The sequence below is a fragment of the Triturus cristatus genome, chromosome 9 (assembly GCF_964204655.1).
Source record: "Triturus cristatus chromosome 9, aTriCri1.1, whole genome shotgun sequence".
Lineage (NCBI taxonomy): Eukaryota > Metazoa > Chordata > Amphibia > Caudata > Salamandridae > Triturus > Triturus cristatus.
Window position 1 is genome coordinate 954451003 of NC_140592.1, and position 20709 is coordinate 954471711.

General features: G+C 40.5%; 1 long non-coding RNA gene across 1 annotated transcript; it reads left to right on the plus strand.

Moving 5' to 3' along the window:
- The first annotated feature begins 105 nt into the window (after positions 1-105).
- On the plus strand, positions 106-15242 carry LOC146799140 (uncharacterized). Its single transcript, XR_014968852.1, has 4 exons — positions 106-369; positions 12994-13075; positions 13257-13325; positions 14125-15242. It is a non-coding gene; the product is annotated as an uncharacterized LOC146799140 (long non-coding RNA).
- Positions 15243-20709: the final 5467 nt, after the last annotated feature.

Sequence of the window (20709 nt, forward strand, 5' to 3'; positions counted from 1 at the left end):
CTTGTGTGTATAGGCTGGATCTGTTCTGCGTCCCTAGCAACGACATGAGAGGCTGTGGCATTTAAGCCGCGTCTCAGCAGAAGCCCTGTTCCAGTGATTAAAGTCTAAGCGCGATGCCGTGTCTAACTAGCTTTCCCTCGGCAGTGTGTTTACAGATGTAACTGCCCGAGAGCAGGAGTTCTGCCGACGGCCGTGCGCCCCCAGAACTACCTGTATGGTGCCTCGTAAAGGCACATAGCTGCCAACGTCACAGCCCCACCGCCGCTTATTACTATTTGAATAGTTCGTGCTGTTTTATAGGCACCTAGTAGCCTTTGTGTTGCAGCAGGATTTCATTGATACTTGTGCACAGTTCGCGGTTGCAACAGGGTGAGTGGTGCGCAGTTGCGAAAACGAGTGCATGACTCCACGAGTCTGATCTCCACCTCCACAGAGTAATTAGAATAGCAAATTTCGATGCACATATTTGCTTTTTTGTGACACTTTCAGCAGTCACGGGTCAAATTAAAAGACAGCGCATGCTAGTGATGTGTTTGTAAAAACATGCTCCGTGCGGGGCGGTTATATTTGTTATTTTAAGCATTCTTTACTGTGTGGATTTTGCTGCTTCTTTCGGTCTTTGCATCTAGATATATCATACAACAAGCAACATTACGCGTTCAGCAAGCTCTAAGTATTCGCTTTGTCAATAGCGGTTAGTTGCGTCAGATAAATCAGCAACAACAATGGCATCTTTGTATAAAATAGTTAAAATGCTTCATTTCTGAAATTAAGAGACTTTGAAAGAAAAGTAACGAGTCCCTTTAAAGATACAGCAAATGCAGTGAAGGGTAGTACTGCTGCCGAGTTAAGATTTTTTTTTTCGCTCGGAGGGTGAGGGCAATAATAGAGAGCCTGAAAGAGACCCATCTCAGCGCCAGCTTTTAATAACTACCGGTGATGAGCACCGGCAGGACCCAGCCCACTTAAAGCCATGCCTTTCAGAACCAGACATCTGAGCTATCTAGTATGCTCAACCTAAACACTATATTGGACTGATTAACATTTACACTAAATCACATTACTGCATTGTATCTAATCTTCTGGAGTGTTTGTGTGGTTGACGTGTAGGGTGGTAGGGTTCAGAATTTGAGAGCGTTGGAGGGGATAGCGGAGAGGCGTTGGATGATCATTTGCCGAATGGCCTCACTGACAGCTGGCTTTTGTATGCAACTTAATAAACTTTAATTGTAGCCCTGGGCGTAGTTTGCGTAGTAGTGCTATGCGTAGCTATGAAGAGTGCACTGCGCACTATGCAAGATACGCGTAGCGCTATGCGAACTGCGTATTGCGCTGTTCGGGATGATTGCACAGTGCCAGCTGCTTGTCCGCACTGTGCAGTCATTGAAAACGGCGTCTCTCACAGTGCGAGCTGTTGTTTTCTGCCCCTCGAGTCGATTTTTACTCGAGCGGAAGCTTTCTCAACGCGGACTGGTAGTTTCTCATCGCAAGCATACGCAACCATTTGCAATGAGAAACCTGACCTCCCCGCGTTGAGAATCTCGCCGGGAGGTTTATTTTCCACGCTCGCGATCGCCAGCTTGACGTTGCTGATCGCAAACGAGGAAAAAGTCTCGCCGGGATGTCTTTTTGCTCGCTCGCGGTCGCCAACTTGACGTTGAAGACCGCGAGCGAGCAAAAAATGCCAACTACGCTACGCGTTTTTGCATTGTGCTACGTGCAATTCGCGTAGCACGAAGTAGCTAAACTATGTGAGCGTAGCGTAGTAGGCCGCCCAGGGTTACTTTATTGACAGTTTGGAATTCCTGCGTTCCTGGTCATTCTTTACTCAGCGCATTTGGCCATGAACTGCATTCTTGAGTCGGGCAGCAACATTACTGGAGGGACAATGGCACAATAACACCGGAAGCACGAATGGAACAGGTAGCTGTGGGCAATTAAGAGTCATGTGTGTATTGTAAAAGTTTCCTCATTTCTGGTGGCAGCGCGCTGTTGCACATTTCAAATCCCACTGCTGTTTATTGATCGTGTCTTGTGCATAATACGTGACACCATTATGTTTGCCTGATTTGAGTCTTCAATTTGAAGGCAGGCAACACATTTCGTATTATGACTTGATTTGTGGAGTAACGGTCAGCCTGTTCATTCAGTGGCAGTTATCAGGCACAGATTTCACATTCACTGCATATTCATTTATCAAAGGTCATAACTTCATTACACAGTGGATAAATATTTTTTTTCTCTCTTTAATATTCTCCTCTGTTAAGAGATTACATTCAGTCATGCAAGCCCTCTCTCCCCCAATCACTTTTTCTACAGCCTCCAGTTCCTTGGAAGGAATGGTTTAAAGGCAACTGGCAGATTCAGATTTAAATCTGAAAAGAAACGATGGTTGTTATAACATTCTTTAGGGATGGAATGACAAAATATTTTTGCACATTTACCACCTATTGTAGTCTCGCTTGTCTGCTCGAGCAGAAAGACCAGTGATTGTGCATCAACCAGAACTGACAACGTGTCTTGTAGGACCTCCGCTACCTTCTGCCAAAGTGAACTACCAGAGGACAGATACAAGAAATCTGCGACATGCCTCAGGGAGGTTATGGTCAAATGTCTGTGTCATATTTAGATTAGTTAGAGTTGGGGAATGAACTTGCAATGTATGAAACAAACTCTGGAGCTAAAGGACATATTAACAGCCCCACTATAGTGGCAGAGTCTTCAGATGTAATTGTACAAACCAATTTTAGTATCCAGAGGTTGGGAGAATGCAGCTCCACTCCTTCTCCCTCCACGTGCCTTAGCCTGCAAGGATTAGACCACGTCAGTGCAGTCTGAACAATGTATTATACCATCTGAATGTTACAGAAAATAGAGCGGTTGGCTATAGTTTCTTAAAAATTAATCTAATCTTGTAATGCTGGAGTGTGCTTTGAGTGGAAACCCACCTCTCCTCCCTTTTTGACAAAGTCCTTCCTTTTAAGAAAATCCCAATCAATAAGGAGTCATGCCTACAGTGCACCCATAATGACCATCACCTTCTTTTCATTTGTGTATACAAAATTGAAACAAATGACTAGAAATAGCCAGACGACCAATTCAGGCATTAACAGTATCTGTGCGAGCCGGTAGGCAAGTTGACAGCAAGTCAATTACATGACAGCCCTCAAGCTGAGACCATGCGGACGAACTTGCAAGGGTCAGATTAGAGTTGTGTTCAGGGACTTAGTGGCCTCCTTAAAAACATAACAGTGATGAATGGAATGGATGACTCTCAGCTGCCAGTCATTTAATTTAATTCCTTGTGTTTTTTGCCTAACAAGCCACTGCAAAGATCAGCTATGTGCAACTCATTCTTGGTCTTGCTCCGATAGGACCAGTCCACAACAAGGTTTCACAATAAATAGGTAAAGTAAAAAAGGGAGGATTTAGGGCAGGGATGTTGCTAGTAGTGAGAAACCCACCCAAGCACTTAAAATCATCTTGTTAGGGAATGGTCCTCACATTTTTTAATAACTGTTTTTTTCTGTCATATCGACTTTCGTCTTCCACAGGCCTTCCACAAGCAAATCTGCTGTAAAGTGTACAGCAGTCTTTTCATGTGGAACCATTTTGACTGTGCAACTTTAGAAGACTGCTGTAGTTTGACACTGCTCAGTGACTGGCAAACTCTCCCCACCCGATTAAGATCAGTCCTGTGTTTACAGCTGTCTAAGCTGTGGGAGCTATCAGGAATTGCAAGCGTGTGACGCTGGTGGTGTTTGCAAGCAGAACGTTGTAAATGTGGCAGTGGGCCCACTGCAGACCATACAATCTGATGCAAGACGAGCCCCCAGGCAGGCGGCATGGGGAGCAGACAAACACACAGGAGTCATGTAGCATGAATCCAGATGCTTCTAAACATTCCATACATAGGTCATTGTGTGCACCGGAAGAGTTATAATCCAAGACTCATGGCACAAAACCCAAAGACTGACACCCGCCTCCTCACCAGCACCACACGGCCCACTATGCAAAAAGTAGCCAAGCCCAACGGGGCACAGTCAAAAAGAACACATCAATTAGTTCTAAACAGTATAACAGTGTGAGCAGGCTGTGAGCAGTCACCATGCAGTTCAGTCTCATAATTGGTCGCAATGTGGAAAGGAAGTAGGTCGCAGAGGGAATCAGCCCAATAGCATCTTAATGTAGGGAAAAGTGAGGAGACTATACTGTGGTATAAAATAATCTATGATGGGACCTCATCACTGATGAGGTGTGATGCCTTGTCCCCTGCAGAGCCCTCGGTCCCTCTTCAATAACAGGCCAGGAGTGAGAGCTGTTCATCAGTCGCTTTCTGCAGCGGCTGCATTTGCAGAATGACCGCTCCTCAGACTGCCTGACTCTTTATTAACCGGGAAGCCTAGGAATGCATGTAAAAATCTGGAGTCCCCAGAGAGGAGAGCATGGAGGCCCGATTGCCAAACCACCTTGATTATGATATAATATGCCACACCAGTCTGCCATACAACCCAGAGCAGGAACGGCCTCTGTGGTAGCTAGTCAGCTGCAGTCGTACTGGCTACTCACCATAATAGTAACAGAGCAGGCGGGTTCATCTTACCCGTGATGGCACATGTCACCAGTGATATGTGACCCTCGCAGCAGTGTCAGAACATACGCAAACATGGGTAAGGAGTTTCTACCATAAGGGTGACAATATGATACCCTCTGTGCCTTGGAGACATGAGAACAATTAAACAATGTATGGCGGCCAAGGCAGAGATGATTAGAGGTGGGCCTGTGGTTCCTAGGGTCATCAACAGGATCTCCCAATTAAATGAGAAGTGGAACTTACAGAGGCTCACAGGGCCATTCACCAGAGCGTGATCACAAACACCACTGCCAGACACAAGCACCGGATTCACACAGGTCATGGACAAGCTAAGTGAACCCTGAGAAAGGCCAAATGTGACTGTTACTAAGAAAGCCAGACCCCCTATGACCAGTATACATGCCTATTGAGCACTGAAATAGATGGGGCTTCCTATTTGTCCTGTAGTTGCCATCATCTTGTTGAAGAGTGCTTTTCATCATTAAAGGGAGATCCTAGGAGTGGTTAGCCTTAGAAGTTTGTGAACGCTAACAAACAGGTACGTTTGGGGGCATACACAAACTACTAATATTTCCTTTTCCTGCCTGGAAAGGGTTGTGTATTTACATCCGCCAAGTGCTGGTGTAAATGACGATTCTCCAATTATTATGCAGAGAGAATCTTGATTCCATTAAAGACAAACGGAGTCTAACATTATGCAAATACTTTTATTTGCTGCCCCAACATGCAGCCCTTTAAAGAATGTTAATACATCGCAATACATATAACATTAACAATATCATAAGAAGACAGTGCACACTCCCATCTTCCTCTTTTGTTCGCTGCTCCTGACACAGCTAAGTACACTTTTAATTTGTTGCATTATTGCCTATTTATTGTATCTAATAATATTGATACTGTTTATGTATTGTTGGTATTCTGATGAGCTTGCCATAGTCTTGTTTAGCTAGCGGCTGTTTTGCCTACTTTGCTTCGTTAATATTTGTATTAACCCCCTTCCTTTTAAGTTCGCCTCCTCCCCTGTCCAATTTATGGCGGGGAATGGCTTGTACTTTGTTTTATTTTCCAAACGATTTACGATCGTCAGAATTTTCAGGTAAGCATGTTTTAATGTTTTTCTTTTCTCCCCATACCGCTCTGTGGCCTGCCATCACGACCTGCGATCCCGCCATCTGATTTAAGGCTCCAAGCCTGTTTCTGGGCTTTGTAACTCCTTAATTGTTGGCAGAGACCTCATTGTTAATTTAAAAGAAAATAGAAAGACAGAACTATGCCTGCATGATTTGACTCCGCCGCGTCTCCTAGCAACCTGCTGGGAGACGTGGGAGCGGGCCATTGTTTCTTGCACACGCGTCCTTGGTGACGCGAGGCTCCTCTCCAGCTCGGCGGCACGTTATCTTGGTTACGGCTCCTTTGCTCGAGCGCGTAACTGTGCCTGGTCGAGCCGTAGTCTCTTTCTGCCTATTTTAATAACTTAAAGACTATTCTAAGCGACCGATCGCCACCCGGTGGTCGTTTAGGTGCACTGCTAATTTGGACATAAGCTTTATTGTGTCAAGTAAGGAATCTATCAATTTCAAAGCAGTGTGCTGACTTTAAGGTGTGAAACCTGCATAAAACTGTGAGTAAGCCTTATTTAACGGCTGAATATATTTAAGACATCCTGTTTGAAAAAGAGATGGATGCTAATGCTAATAACCCTCAACAGCCCTCTAAGGAGGTTTTGGGTGATAGCTTGAAGAGGCTACTTGGGGAGGAACTAAAACCTTCCGTTAGGGAGGCGGTTGACGCCGCTTTAACTAAGAGGAAGAGGGTGTCTCCTGTCGAAGAGATTTACTTTTCTCTCTCTGACAGAGACTCTCTCTCTACCTCTGTACCGCAGAAAGGAGGAAAGGTTTCCCAGAAAAGGAAACATTTGAAGGAAGCATTTACCCATGCAAATGATCTTGGTAGCCCTCGCGCTACAATAGATAATGGTGTTCATAGCAGCACAAGAGAGAAATCCCAATACCTTGGGACAGAGAGAAGAGTTGCCCGTAGCAGCATGATAGAGAGAGGTAACCTTTACGGTACAAATTATTTTGACGATTCCTTACATACCCATTGTGAATCCCTGAATTGTGATTTGGAATTGGATGAGTTTATTTTTGATCCTCAGGATACATTTGAGGATCTTGATGTAGACCTGGACCAGCCTTCCACCTCTTCTACTATTGTTAAGAACCCCCTCGGTGGGGAGATGTTCAATCCTACTTCCATTCGTCAATTCCACAGCTCCGAATGGTGGTCAATAGACCACGTCGAAAAATATCTCTCACAGTGGGTGAAAAAATCTTTAGCCAGAGAAACTCGCAACCTTTTACGCAACAAGTGTCCTCGTCCCTCCTCTGAGGAAAAGGTTTGCGATACCCCCAATCTTGACCCCAAATTGATCACCTTCCTCTTCAAATCTGGGAAGGACCCCAGAAAGGGGATTGAGAAATGTTTGAAGCAGTGCGAAGACAAACTGCTTGGTGTACTTGGACCCTTGTCCGAGATCCTTGATATGACTGAAGAGGCTAGGGGGAATGAATTGCACCCAAATTTGGTGAGGGTGTAGGTAAATGGGTTTCTCCAAGGGGAAAATATTTTCCACATGAAGAAACAAAGAAATAAAGGAAAAAATGTGCATTTGCCTGGGAAAAGAATTCCCCCATGTAGAGCTTTCCGTCAGGGAGAACTCCAGAGTTCAATTCATTCCCAACAACAAAATCATGTGATTTTCAAAGGAGTCTGATTGGAAACCTTCATCAAGTGAAACTTTCCTTGTCGATTCCATGAAGATTCTTAATTCCAAAATAAGTAAAACTTCATTTGAATATACATTAAAAAATATTAGTTAGTTGGGAAAATGAACACCAGGAAAAAGTAAAGCATCAATGGTTGTGGTAGACTGGAACCTAGGCACAATTTCAGGCTGACTGCTATGAAGCATGTTTCAGGAAAAGCAACCAGGTTCATCCCAGTCAAAGATTTGACCTTCTCTTTTAATCTTTTAATTCCCAGTCAGCCACAGGAGTACACTTCTAAAGCCCCCCAGAACCTCAGCGGAGACAGTTACAGACTCACAGGCTGCAAGGCAGAGGCCAAATGCAGGGGCCAGTCCATGTCCAGTTGCCCCTTGTCAGCTAGGCACTTCTAGGAAAAGGCCTCTTACAGCTTGTTGTCTCCCTGTAGCCACACACTTGGTTAGCCAATTGACACTTAGGGGGTCATTAGTATGGCGGGCGGACTTTGTCCGCCCGCCATACCCCCAGGAAACGGGACCGCCCGCAATGCATGTGGCGGTCCCGCATCTACAATTAGGATGCGCCCGCCACACTGGCGGGCGCACCCGCATTCATGACATTGCGGCGGGCGGTGCCAATGCCACAAAAACAAGTTGTGCCTTTCAATGCACAACGTGACAGGCACTGCGTGGTGCCTGCCACGTTGTACACTGAAATGCAGGGGGGTACCATAGGTACCCCCATGTGCACCCCCCAGAATCCCTGGGGGCCCGCTGCGGGCCCCCAATGTGGAATACCGCCTGCCTTTCCGTGGCGGCAAAGGCAACACCCACCTGGCATCATAACATGGATGGCGGTGTCTACCAGACACCGCCACCATATTAACTGCTTTTCCACCCGTTAGACAATCGGACAGATTGCCTACCGGGCGGAAAACTGGCGGACGGTCTTCCGTCCGCCGGGGTCCCCCCCCCCCCACCATAGTAATATGGCGGGGAGGAATTGGCATGCGGGCGGGAGGAAATGTCGGGCGGATTGCCACCGCCATGCGGGCGGTGGCGATCCGCCCGACATACTAATGGGCCTCTTAGAGTCTGCATCTTTGTCCTGGGCACAAGAGGGAGCTGGTCCAGTCTTTTCAGGTCACAGACAGGAGTTCCAGTCCTCTTCCCATCTTCTGCAGGTCCAAACAGTGTCCTGAAGTGGGTGCCTGAAAGTGCCATATTTATGCTTGGCACTAGCAAGTAGGTGGGGTGACTCCTGGCACCTCCCTACCCAGTGGCTGTAAAAGTTCCAAGGGGCATCCCTACCCACTTTTGCAGCAGTCCCTGTTTCCCTTACAGCAAACAGGCTCAAAATGCCATGTCTCAGGGCATTTTCAAAATGTCGAAAGTATTTGGCTACTCTAAATATGGGCTCTGGGAGTGTACTATGGTAATCCTAGTGTCCCCCCCCCCCCCTGCCCCCCACATCTAACACTAAAATCCAGTTTGAAGCAGGTACTGTACCCATAATCAACCCATAGACAAAAGTCTGGTAAGACAAAAGCTGGGCCCTTCAGCAACCAGACAGAGGATACCCAAGAATTTATTTGGCAACCTGTTCTCTCCCTTTCAAGTTTGTCAAAGGGTGACATGGCTTCGACCTCTCAAGCAGTGTCAAAAGCAATGCCTACCATTGAATTGGACTTTTAATAACTATTAAAAATAGTGGCTTAATAAGTGGTTTATTTCCTGAGTTAGCAGTATTAGTATTTTAATCTGCCCTCTCGTTTACAAAGGATAGCTAGGTCTTCCACAGTGGAAATAGTCTTTAGAGCCTTGTCGCTGAAGGGACGTGGTAACATTAATTTTCTGCATGTCTGACTTTTAAATATCATGCGCCCTGGCTTGTGGCTACAAAGTTTAAAAGATAGGTTTTTACTTGTGTAAAAGAGTAATTATAAAAGGTTGCTATGCAGGTTTTACACTACAGTAGTCTGGCATCAGAGGCTAGGCCTGAAGTAATCGGAAGCATAATGCAAGCCACTGCTACGTGGGGGCAACTGCTCAGGGGAACCCCATTGAGTATAGCTCCTATGAGTAGCTGCCAGATATAGGAGACTTCGAGCCTCTCTTCCAGTGCTTAATTTGTAAAAAATAAAGTAAGTGCCAGGGCCCTTCTCAGGAGGCCCATTGTCCCCTGCCAGCACTGCCAATGATAGTACCAACCCAATTCATAACCATGACACTCCTACCAGTGTGAATTTCAGGCACAGAATAGCTCAGCACATACAGAAATGTAAGAATTAGTTACAAACAATATGATACAATATTTGAATTGACAGATAGCAAGTACAAACTAATCTCCCAAATAAATGACTTGAGACTTCCAATTCTTGTAAAAAAAAATATATTCTTCTTTTATTCTGGTAATTCTTCATTAGGCTTCATTAAAAACACAATACATGTTCATAGCCGATGTGGCGCGTTTCGTCCCCACGTGACTTCTTCAAGGCTATAAAAATATATACATATAGAACAATTATAATTATTAAATACATAGACATGTAAATATTATTACATAAATAGAAAATGTACAAACTCATTTACAGGCACATTTACAAGCACAAGTTAAGCTACATTGGGAGATATTTGTATATATACATGAGGAGAAAAGAAGCACAGGGAGATCTATATACTAGTAATCCATGCCACAACATATATATGACATAATGCAATAGTGAAAAAGAAATTACCTCACATCAAGAGATTATTGTACGACGAATCAGTGCTAATAGCAAAAAAATGCATATCATTGATTCAACATCAGCTGTAGCAAAATGATCTCTAATTCCAGGAGATCTTTATGTTGATATGAATTTAAAGAACATGCAAACTCTTAATCAGAACATAACTTGAAAACATATACACATATTTTTATGACCCTGGATTTCAAATACACACCATGGGAGAAAAAAAGTAAAAAATAAACAAAAAAAGGCAACACTGCTCTTTTCAAACACATTTCTACTGTGTCAGAGATAACATTAATCATTTATTATCCATTTTCTTCCTTATATATCAATGCTGTTTTTTTACTATTGAGCAACCAATCTAAGAGCCTTGACTACCTGTTTGTGTTTTTATTAGATCACAATCATAGTATACGAAATCAGTTCCTGATGTGTCCAATGAGAAAAGTATATTTTCTTTTATCACCAATTTAAATCTGAAATAAAAATATATCTGCATTTCATAGCCTGTTTATTGGAACCGAAATCCTAATGATATTTTACACATAATTCTTGGACATACCTTATTCCAAGTTTAAATTCACCATTGTTATTAATTTCAAACCATGAAAAATATTGATAATAATAATAAGTGTTTCTTGTATGTGTACACAGATGATCTTGCCTTAGAGTTTTTCCTTCTATGGTTTTGGAACGAGCTATATTGACGGTATAATATATCTGATGTACTTATTTTTGTGAAATTAATGCACTTTTATGTAATTACCATGTGTGTAGAGTCCTTTGTTAGGTATAACAATACTATAGCATAGTTACAATGGACTGTTGGTTAACATCTACTGTAGTTCCACTTTATGTGGTTCGTTACGGATCTTGAGAAGTATGTCAAAATGAGATCCTCATTATGCAAGCTCTAAATAAGAAATGGGTCCGATTATGTGACCTGGGTAATTTGACATCTCAGTGATAATATTGAAATAGGTTTCATAATTAATTTGTAGTAGCAAACAACTTAAAAATGATTGGACATAGCTTGTCTATAACATATATAACATAGAGTATGGCACACCATATTAAGGTTTCACTTTAAAATGGCTGACGTATTGACTTAAGTAAAAGGCTATTCTCAGTATAAATATATATTGCAAAACATTGAGATTATAATAACATGAATTCAATCTCATATGGTTGTCTATATAACATTGGGGTATATTAAGAAAAAACTTGCTGCTTTTCTCAAAAAGGAATTGTGGTTTTACTTGTGCGTACGAGATAGTCTCTAGCTAATGAAATCAATGTTATCGTAAAACAAACCCATTTCAAAATGTCCGACGCATCTTTTTGAGTATAAAGTTCTTTCTAGCATCAATGCATAGTGCAAAATACTGAGATTATAACTACATAAATTTAAATGCATGTGATTGTTTACTTAACACTGGTGTTCATTAAGAATTATCTTGCCGTTTTCTCAAAAAAAGAAACTTTATCTTTACTCGTGTTTATGAATATTCTCTAATTAATGAAATTAACATTCTCGTAACATTTTTGAAATGGTTGACGTGTTTTGTCAAGCCTGAAGCGAGTCTTCTACGTAGATATTGCCGTTATTGATTTTTTATTAAGAAATGAAGAAGCTTGTGAGATATTATTCAGCTAATGAAATTAACATTCACGGTAAATAAACCCATTCCAAAATGGCCGACACGTTATTCGAAGCCTGAAGCGAGTTTTCCATCCAAATATTGTCGTTGTCGATTTTTACTTAGAAACAAGGGAGCACAGGTGAAAGTAATTGAATAAACCTGTATAAATACTTGCCTAACACATACGGTTGGTTTCACTCTTTGACCCAGGACATCGGACCGCACGCGTCTTTTCTTTTGTTCGCGTAAGTTAAATATGTTAGAGGGGGCAATAGTCAGTAATTTTAATTATCACTGCTTCGTTTTAATAGTTTCGAAGTTTTGTGATATAAGTGCGTTAATTTATGTAAAGACTACTGACAATTGTGTTTGAGAAAAAGATACAGGTACCTATAACGTACCATAACGTATTAGGATATACCAATTTGGCGGTCATTTTTATGTACGGTCTGTATATTTAAGACCAATGATTAAGACAGTTAAAAATATACACTGATATTTTTCCTTTAGAAATATTGGGTGTTGACAATACAAGTAGCTTAAAAGTTTTTGTGATATTTAATCTGAAGCACTCTGGCTTCTATCTTTGGTTTGTAATAGAACATATAAACGTGATATAGGGAAAGGTCAATATCCACTGGTTAGAATGTCAAAAACAGTCCTTTTCCAAAATGGCGCCCGTCTTTACTTACATAGGACGTGTATATTAGCTATTGTGAAATCGTCTTGGGCAGTATGTTTTTCTATGTAAATATCGTTTCACAATATATACAATATTGTGACAAAGTATTAAGAAATGTGAATACACTTTGTGGAGACAGATTCATTAAAAAATTTACTTCCCCTTTTCAAAATAGCGCCCGTCTTTACTTATATAGGACACGTATATTAGCCATCGTGAAATCGTCTTGGGCAGTATGTTTTCTTATGTAAATATCGTTTCTCAATATATGCAGTATCGTGACAAAGTATTAAGAAATGTGAATACATTTTGTGAAGACAGATTCATTTAATAAAATGTATTTTGTCATCACAAATCGAAAATACGAGAAACACTTATTATTTTTTGTGTATATAGGACAATCTCTCGAACTTTGTCTTTAATCGGCCTATTACTTTCTGCTTTTAAGTGAGCCTATATTGTATTACCTGGTGTGTCATTATTAACAAATTAGAATAATAAAGTATCAATACGATGATATGACATGATTAATTGATATATAGACTTGAACTAAGGCATTTATTTATTTTCAGATTAGGGGCTATTATACCCCTTAGAAGAATGAATATATAGCCAGCTACAACAACAAACAACAGTGTTGTTTTTTACTATGAGGTATGTTAAACATAATATGCTATTGTATATAGAACTTATAAATACAAATCAAGAAAATAGCTAAAATGTGCCGGACTTGATAATGTGGGTTAATAAGTGCCTATTTTTAAAATACAATGCAATTTTACATATTTAACTCAGTAAGCACATTGAATAAGAATGTTATATATTTTGGTTACAGATAGGTGAACCATCAATATTTTTCATCGTTTGAAATGAATAACAATGGTGAATTTAAACTAGGAATAAGGTATGTCCAAGAATTATGTGTAAATTATCATTAGGATTTCGGTTCCAATAAACAGGCTATGAAATGCGAATATATTTTTATTTGAGAATTAAATTTGCGATAAAAGAAAAGATACTTTTCTCATTGGACACATCAGGAACTGATTTCGTATACTATGATCGTGATCCAATAAAAACACAAACAGGTAGGCAAGACTCTTAGATTGGTTGCTCAATAGTAAAAAAACAGCATTGATATATAAGGAAGAAAATGGATAATAAATGATTAATGTTATCTCTGACACAGTAGAAATGTGTTTGAAAAGAGCAGTGTTGCCTTTTTTTGTTTATTTTTGACCTTTTTTCTCCCATGGTGTGTATTTGAAATCCAGGGTCATAAAAATATGTGTATACGTTTTCAAGTTATGTTCTGATTAAGAGTTTGCATGTTCTTCAAATTCATATCAACATAAAGATCTCCTGGAATTAGAGATCATTTTGCTACAGCTGATGTTGAATCAATGATATGCATTTTTTTGCTATTAGCACTGATTCGTTGTACAATAATCTCTTGATGTGAGGTAATTTCTTTTTCACTGTTGCAATATGTCATATATATGTTGTGGCATGGATTACTAGTATATAGATCTCCCTGTGCTTCTTTTCTCCTCGTGTATATATACAAAAATCTCCCAATGAGCTTAATTTGTGCTTAAAAATGTGCCTGTAAATGACTTTGTACATTTTCTATTTATGTAATAATATTTACATGTCTATGTATTTAATAATTATAATTGTTCTATATGTATATATTTTTATAGCCTTGAAGAAGTCCCGTGGGGACGAAACGCGCCGCGTCGGCTATGAACATGTATTGTGTTTTTAATGAAGTCTAATGAAGAATTACCAGAATAAAAGAAGAATATATATTTTTTTACAAGAATTGGAAGTCTTAAGTCATTTATTTGGGAGATTAGTTTGTACTTGCTATCTGTCAATTCAAATATTGTATCATATTGATTGTAACTAATTCTTACATTTGGGTATGTGCTGAGCTATTCTGTGCCTTGTGTTTTTGGTTATCCAAAATTGTGGGAACTAGGTAGGTCAAGTTCTCAGCTCTTTGCACTACCATTTTTGCCCATAATCTAAATGATATATACTTACTGGTGCAGGCTGTGAGTGCCCTGACCTTCTATCTTGTGTTTTAATTGTGTGAATGTCAGAATATTGCAGGCCACCCAAAGCTATAAAAATGGCTTAGGCGGCAGGTATTAGTCCATTTTATTGAATTATAAAACAATGGCTGTTGTACTCCTATCAAAATTACAGACGGCACCTCCATTTGAAAGACTGTCATAAGTGCCGGTGTTGATAATTAAGTGCTTGTGCCAAGCACTGGAAACCACTGCCTCAAATTAGGCACTGCTCTCTTCACATTTTGCAGGAGGCCACCATCTGTTTGCATTACACCACTGGAAAACATGTTGTACTGCTGCTATAGTGGATGGCACACTAGATTCTGCAGTCTACAAACAACATTTACCTTCCAGGCCCTGTGTGCACTTCCTACACCATATATTAGAGTCTCAGAGGCAAGTGAAATGTGCCAATTAGGAATAAGACAGTTTAACTATGCTTAAAGGAGGGGCACAGCCACTCGACCACCTGCTAAAGTGCTCTGAGTTCTATAGACAGCAACAATATGGGGTCCAACAAAACTCAAAAAGTCTGGGGTGACCATGCAAAAAAGATGACTTTCCTTCGTCATGTTTATGAATCATCTTAAATAAAGGCTCTGGTAAATTCTGTCTGTCTTTCTGTACCAAAGTGTTCATTTCAAGTCTTTCTCTCTTAGATGATGTTTGTCATGTGTTCTTTTGTGTAGCTGGATTTGTGTAGTGAGAATTACGTCTTGTATTTTATAAGTGTGAGAAGAATGCACTGGATGTCAACGACCACACCAATCTTACCAGGGACAGTTCATATAAAATACTTTGTGGAAATAAATGAGATTGCCAGCCTTTTTCATGTCCGACATTTCTGATCTATTTATGTTGTAATGGATAATGGAAGAGTAAAGCATTGGACATAAAATGGGACTAAAAACATCCATTTATTTTCAATGAAAAAAGGCTAGTTTGGTGCATTTTGTCCTGCAGATTTTAGCATTGCCCATCGAAGCAGAAATTAGTTATTTACATGCTTTAGTATGTATTTTACATATTTAGAAGACTTCTATTAACCAAAATGTAACTTCTCAAAATCACAGACCCAGGTAGGAAAAATATGGTTTGAACTGCAGGTTAATCAACCGAAAATTTTGATGAAGGTGAAAAAAAAGCTAAAGTGTCATTATTTTCCTAGTAGAACATACGTTCCCCCTGAAAATAGTAAATGACAATGCTGGTATCTGCTAAAAAGATTTATTGCAAACCTCTCCTGTAAAATTACAAATCTCAGTGACCCAGATGATGGAACCTTTGGCGCATACATTATTGGTTGAAGGATGGTCCTGTAAAGAAAGCAAAGTTTTGGATTGGTAAACCAAGCACAGTAAAAAAATATAGCTTCCTATTTAAGTGCACCGTGAAGATCCAGACTCATGGCGCGCAATGGCATATCTGCTTGATAAGCCTTCTGTTGTTGTGGCAGATGCAACCTTATCAAAGAGATGGAACTACTTTGCAGAATAGTCCCTAATAATGATTCAACAAAAGTGACAATTTGTAAAACCTACTTAGTGAAGTTAGAACTAAGCATAATGATAAATAATCTGATTGATCATTGAAGACATGAGAGTTAGTTGTTTGAGTTTGGCGGGTGTCTGCAGAGATAACTCTAATGCAGCGACTTTCACTTAATGATGACTTTGCTACTTACCAAGCGACGTGAAGGCCTTGTTAATGCTGTATTGAAGTGTTCAAGTGCTAAGTGCAAAGCAAAGATGGACAAGTATCAACCACTGCGTAGTGAGATCCTAGGTGGAATTGTAGTTTCAAAAATTAATGACATGTAACAGAATGTTACATGTTACTGACAGCCTTCTCCACTGCAGGTAGCAAAATATTCAACATTCATAGCTCTTTTGAAACTATACATGTGTGTCTTTCAATTTACGTTTTTTTTGTAATTTTCTTCACACGTTGACCCACCTGCAATAAATTCCCTTCATGATATTTTGAACCACAAGAGCACATCTTCTCTATTGTGAAGACGACCTTGGCTGTTGTAATCTGATTTTTGAACGCTCCCCTCGGTGGTGGTGGGGGGGTGCGAGGTAAGGTGGCTGCCGCCAGAGTCGAGTACCCCACCCGGTGTCAAACCTGAATAACAGGGATAGAAAGATTCTAGAAAGAACCCAACATTTGTCGAATTGAAGACAAGACAAAAACGTATGAAAATTATGCGGAGCCTTTAGTTAAAATTAACTTTTTGCATTTGTTTGTGGAGAGAAAAGAAGCTGCTCCGATGCACTACATATTGCTACCCGCCATCTTTCACTCCATTCTTTGTGCCGCCATATTGGCTTCTGTCAAGGTTTCCACGCGCACGATGCGAGGGCACACTGTTTCTGGGTAAGCATAAATAGTTATGGTGGAGAAAACAGAGTGGGACAGTATCCTAGTTACCTGTGAGTATATTCAAAAGTAAATTTCCCTGCTTGACCATGGCAATAGGCGCATAGTCCATTGACAGTGAACAGGGTTGCAGAGTCTTCAGGAGGTGGAAGTATTGTGAAACTAGTATGTTACCAGTGAGGAGAACTGTAACAATGTTGTCGCTGTTGTCAAATTGAAGCAAAAAACAGCCGACAAAATAAATCTAACTGTGGGGAAGAAGACGGGGCTTCAGTTGCAAAGGCTGCTCTTTCCCTAGACCTGATGCAACTTACGTTATAGTTGATAAAAGGATTTTGGATGAAAGAGGTAAAGTGATAGAGAAACAAGGAGTAGCAATACAAACATTTAACACTTAATGGCCCATACTTAATTCTGTGCTCACAAATTCTGGTGATAGGGACATGGATGATAAGGAGCAGTATGAAAACAAAATACCAGTGGCTGAGAAGGGGATTCCAATTTTGGTGCCTTATCCACAAAAAAAGATCAAAAGGGATCAAAGGAGAAAAGTTTACACGGGATAAAGATAATAAAGACACAGGCACCAAATCAAAGTCTCACAGAATCAGTGGCCTGAAGAGATGGTACTTTAAACGTTCTGATAGTAGCTCTGGTGGTCATAAAATGGGAAGAAAGGATGGTATTGATGGAAAGCCACTGAGAAAATAAGCAATCTGATAAAAGTAATTCAAGTATATGTACCACAACCCAACAAGGAGAAGAAAGAAGTCCAAAACAATGTCTACTAAAAGGTGCAATTCTGAAACCTGTTCTATCCCCGCTTCAACCTCAGAGCCAGTACATGAACAAGCATGAGCAAAGGCTAATGTACAAGCACAGGCAACATGGAATGAGCAATACAGACTGGGGCTTGTCTTCTAGAAATGCTCAGGAGGGATTAGAAACACCAATGTACAGTCTGTTACTTGCATACCCACATCTTTTGATGAGATCAAGTGCAAACCAACACTAAATGAATTTTTTTCAGTTCATACTTAAAGCACCAGTAGGAAACCCTTACTTCGTATGCGGAAGTTAGGCCGGAACAGGCTAAGACGCAAACATATGTTCACATCATATATGATAGGATAGGGGACCTTCTAGGATGCATTACGAATTTGGGAAAACAAACTGCTGAAACAGAAGAGTCTAATTCCAGGATACAAGACGTTATCAACAAACAGGAAAGTATGTTGCAAGATTTAAACGACAAAAAGATTTGGAAAACCGGCATGGGCACAATATTCCATGCAACCTTGGTATTCAAGAAGGCCTTAAAAGGAAGGATGTCCGACAACTTATTGTTGAACTTTTCAGATAGCATTCACTGACCTGTCTGAATGGGACATTGATGCTCGGATACAATAAGCACATAGATACCCCCTAAGCCAGAGTCAAAAGACACAAAAGGGTGACAAGGCTAGAGCAATATTGATTCATATTTGGTAACTTTATCCTGAGGCAAGAAATATTTTCTAAAGCGAAGCCCGTATCTTGTGTCTGGGTTGGGATGTTTCCTTCTTTGCAAGATCAGGTTTTTGCAGTTTGACAATGGTGACAACTGCAAAAATACATAATTCTATTTCAGGAGTTTGGTGCTAATATTTATCTGCAAGAACCATACAGATTCAAAATCATCAAGAGAAGCAAGCAGCTTATTGAAAGCTCAAGATTTATTGAAGAAATGGAAAGATATGGCTAGGAATAAAAAGATACAGCCAGCTGCCTGAGTGATGTAGAATAGCATTGACTTATATGAGAACGTTTGTTGGTACTAGGGGCAGGTTTGCTTTAGATACATTTGTCTTCTTTGTCACTATGTAGTATGGAGTTTCATTATGGGTAAGTATAATAATTGGATTGTAGAAATTATATCTACAATATAATGGTCACAATTGATTGGTGGCAAAATTAAAATTATATGATTTGGTCAGGTAGGAGTGGGTGGGGAGGGTGAGGTTCGCTCCATGCCGTTTCTGAGGCTAATAGCAGAGGTGGGGAATATTTTCCCTAAAACAGTGGGGCATGTAGAAATGGATGGCTAAGGCAGACTTAGGGGGTGGTTGGATATGTACCGTGGGTCAATGAGCTAAAGCCAGAGAAGAAGAGACATGTTCTTGATAAGTTAATATTAACATATGAAAGGGGTGTACCCGAAGGACCCCACTATATCTTGGTATAAGTATTGTGAACATACAATTGGTATGCAATAGGGACTAGTTTTTTGACAATAAATTAACACAGTGAAAGCCCAAAAGCCAAAATTAATCGCTGGTATGCCTGTTAAATTCTCACATAACACAATTTATTCATTAACTTATGTACAAGTTAAGTAATTCTCACTCACAGTACTTGTACCTGGGAAATAATATAAAGTTACAAATTACAATGTACACACATAACAAAAGGAATGTAACCAAAATTATAAACAAGCATTGAAAATGCAATAGGTCTCGCCTTTGATTAAGTTAAAGCCATTTGCTTTGCTTATGGTATTGTATAGCAAAGCAAATGGTTTTAACTTAATAAAAGGTGAGATCTATTGCATTTTTAATGCTTGTTTCTGGACTGCAGTAACAGCAGAACATCGATGTGTGCTGTTCACACTGCTCACTTCTCACTAGTGGAGAAGTTACGACATGACATCATGCCAGGTGAGCGTTGCAGGGGAAGGGAAATCCTTAAAGAGAGTCATTTTCTCTCTGGATTTCCCTTCTCTTTTTGAAACTCAGGACAGCAACATTGTCGTGGTGTCACCAGGGCTTCAAGTGGAAGCTTTTTCAATATTGTATACAAGCCACAGTTGCAACTTATTTATCTTATGCAGCTAACAACCATTGACAAAGCCAATAGTCCTGACTTGTAGTTATGATGTGACTTGTTGTATCATATATCTGGACCAATGACAGAAACTGCAAAATACAAGTTGGGCGGCACACTATGCTAAGCACAGATTTTTAGCTTACTGTTTAAGCCACGCCCTTAATTACATTGGCCACGCCCCTTTGAGAGACCCCCCAGTTTTTTCATCCCACTTAATGCCCAGGGCAAGAGGAAACTGCAGGCAATCGCCACACTCGCAGTATACAAAACACTTTGCTGGACCCGCCCTCAGCGAAGCCAGGGCCGCTTTGTGCTCTTAGTGCCACCTCAGAATCCTTCCTCCTCAAGGAAAACAAGCGTCTCCATACTGCGTGCACAAAGCTCCATGCCATATATATCGTAATAATAGCTATCATCAAAGCTGTATGCCGCATGCATCCTAATAACAAAATATAACAGGTAGCACAAACTAATCCAAAATTTCATTACGTAAACGTCACACAATAGCAAACGCACAGCCCACACGAAAAGAATGCTAAGAAAAAAGGTGCGGACACTTATCGAACAGGTATTTCAGCTTTGGCCCACATTGAGTGTACTGCATTGCATGCTGAGTTTGCCATGGTCCATGTTCATCAGAAAGTCACAGCTGTCCGTGGTTGTATCATGTTTGACTGAGACCCACATGCTACCTGGAGCCTGACACCGACCCTGGCTTCTTAGGAAATGGCGGCACCCATATTCAGACTATGCGTGTTACAGTGAGTCTCAAACGAGGCTGGCAATGCTATGATTTAAATGTCTATAGTGTGTATTTTCCCTTAAAGACGTTATCAGCAAAGGTACATATATAGTTAGTTTGCTGGCTAGCTAAGCACTCTGCATAGTTTGTTCATGCTAATAGTTGCTGTTTAGAAACGAATACTTAAATGTACACCATTGGCAAAGGAGATAACATAA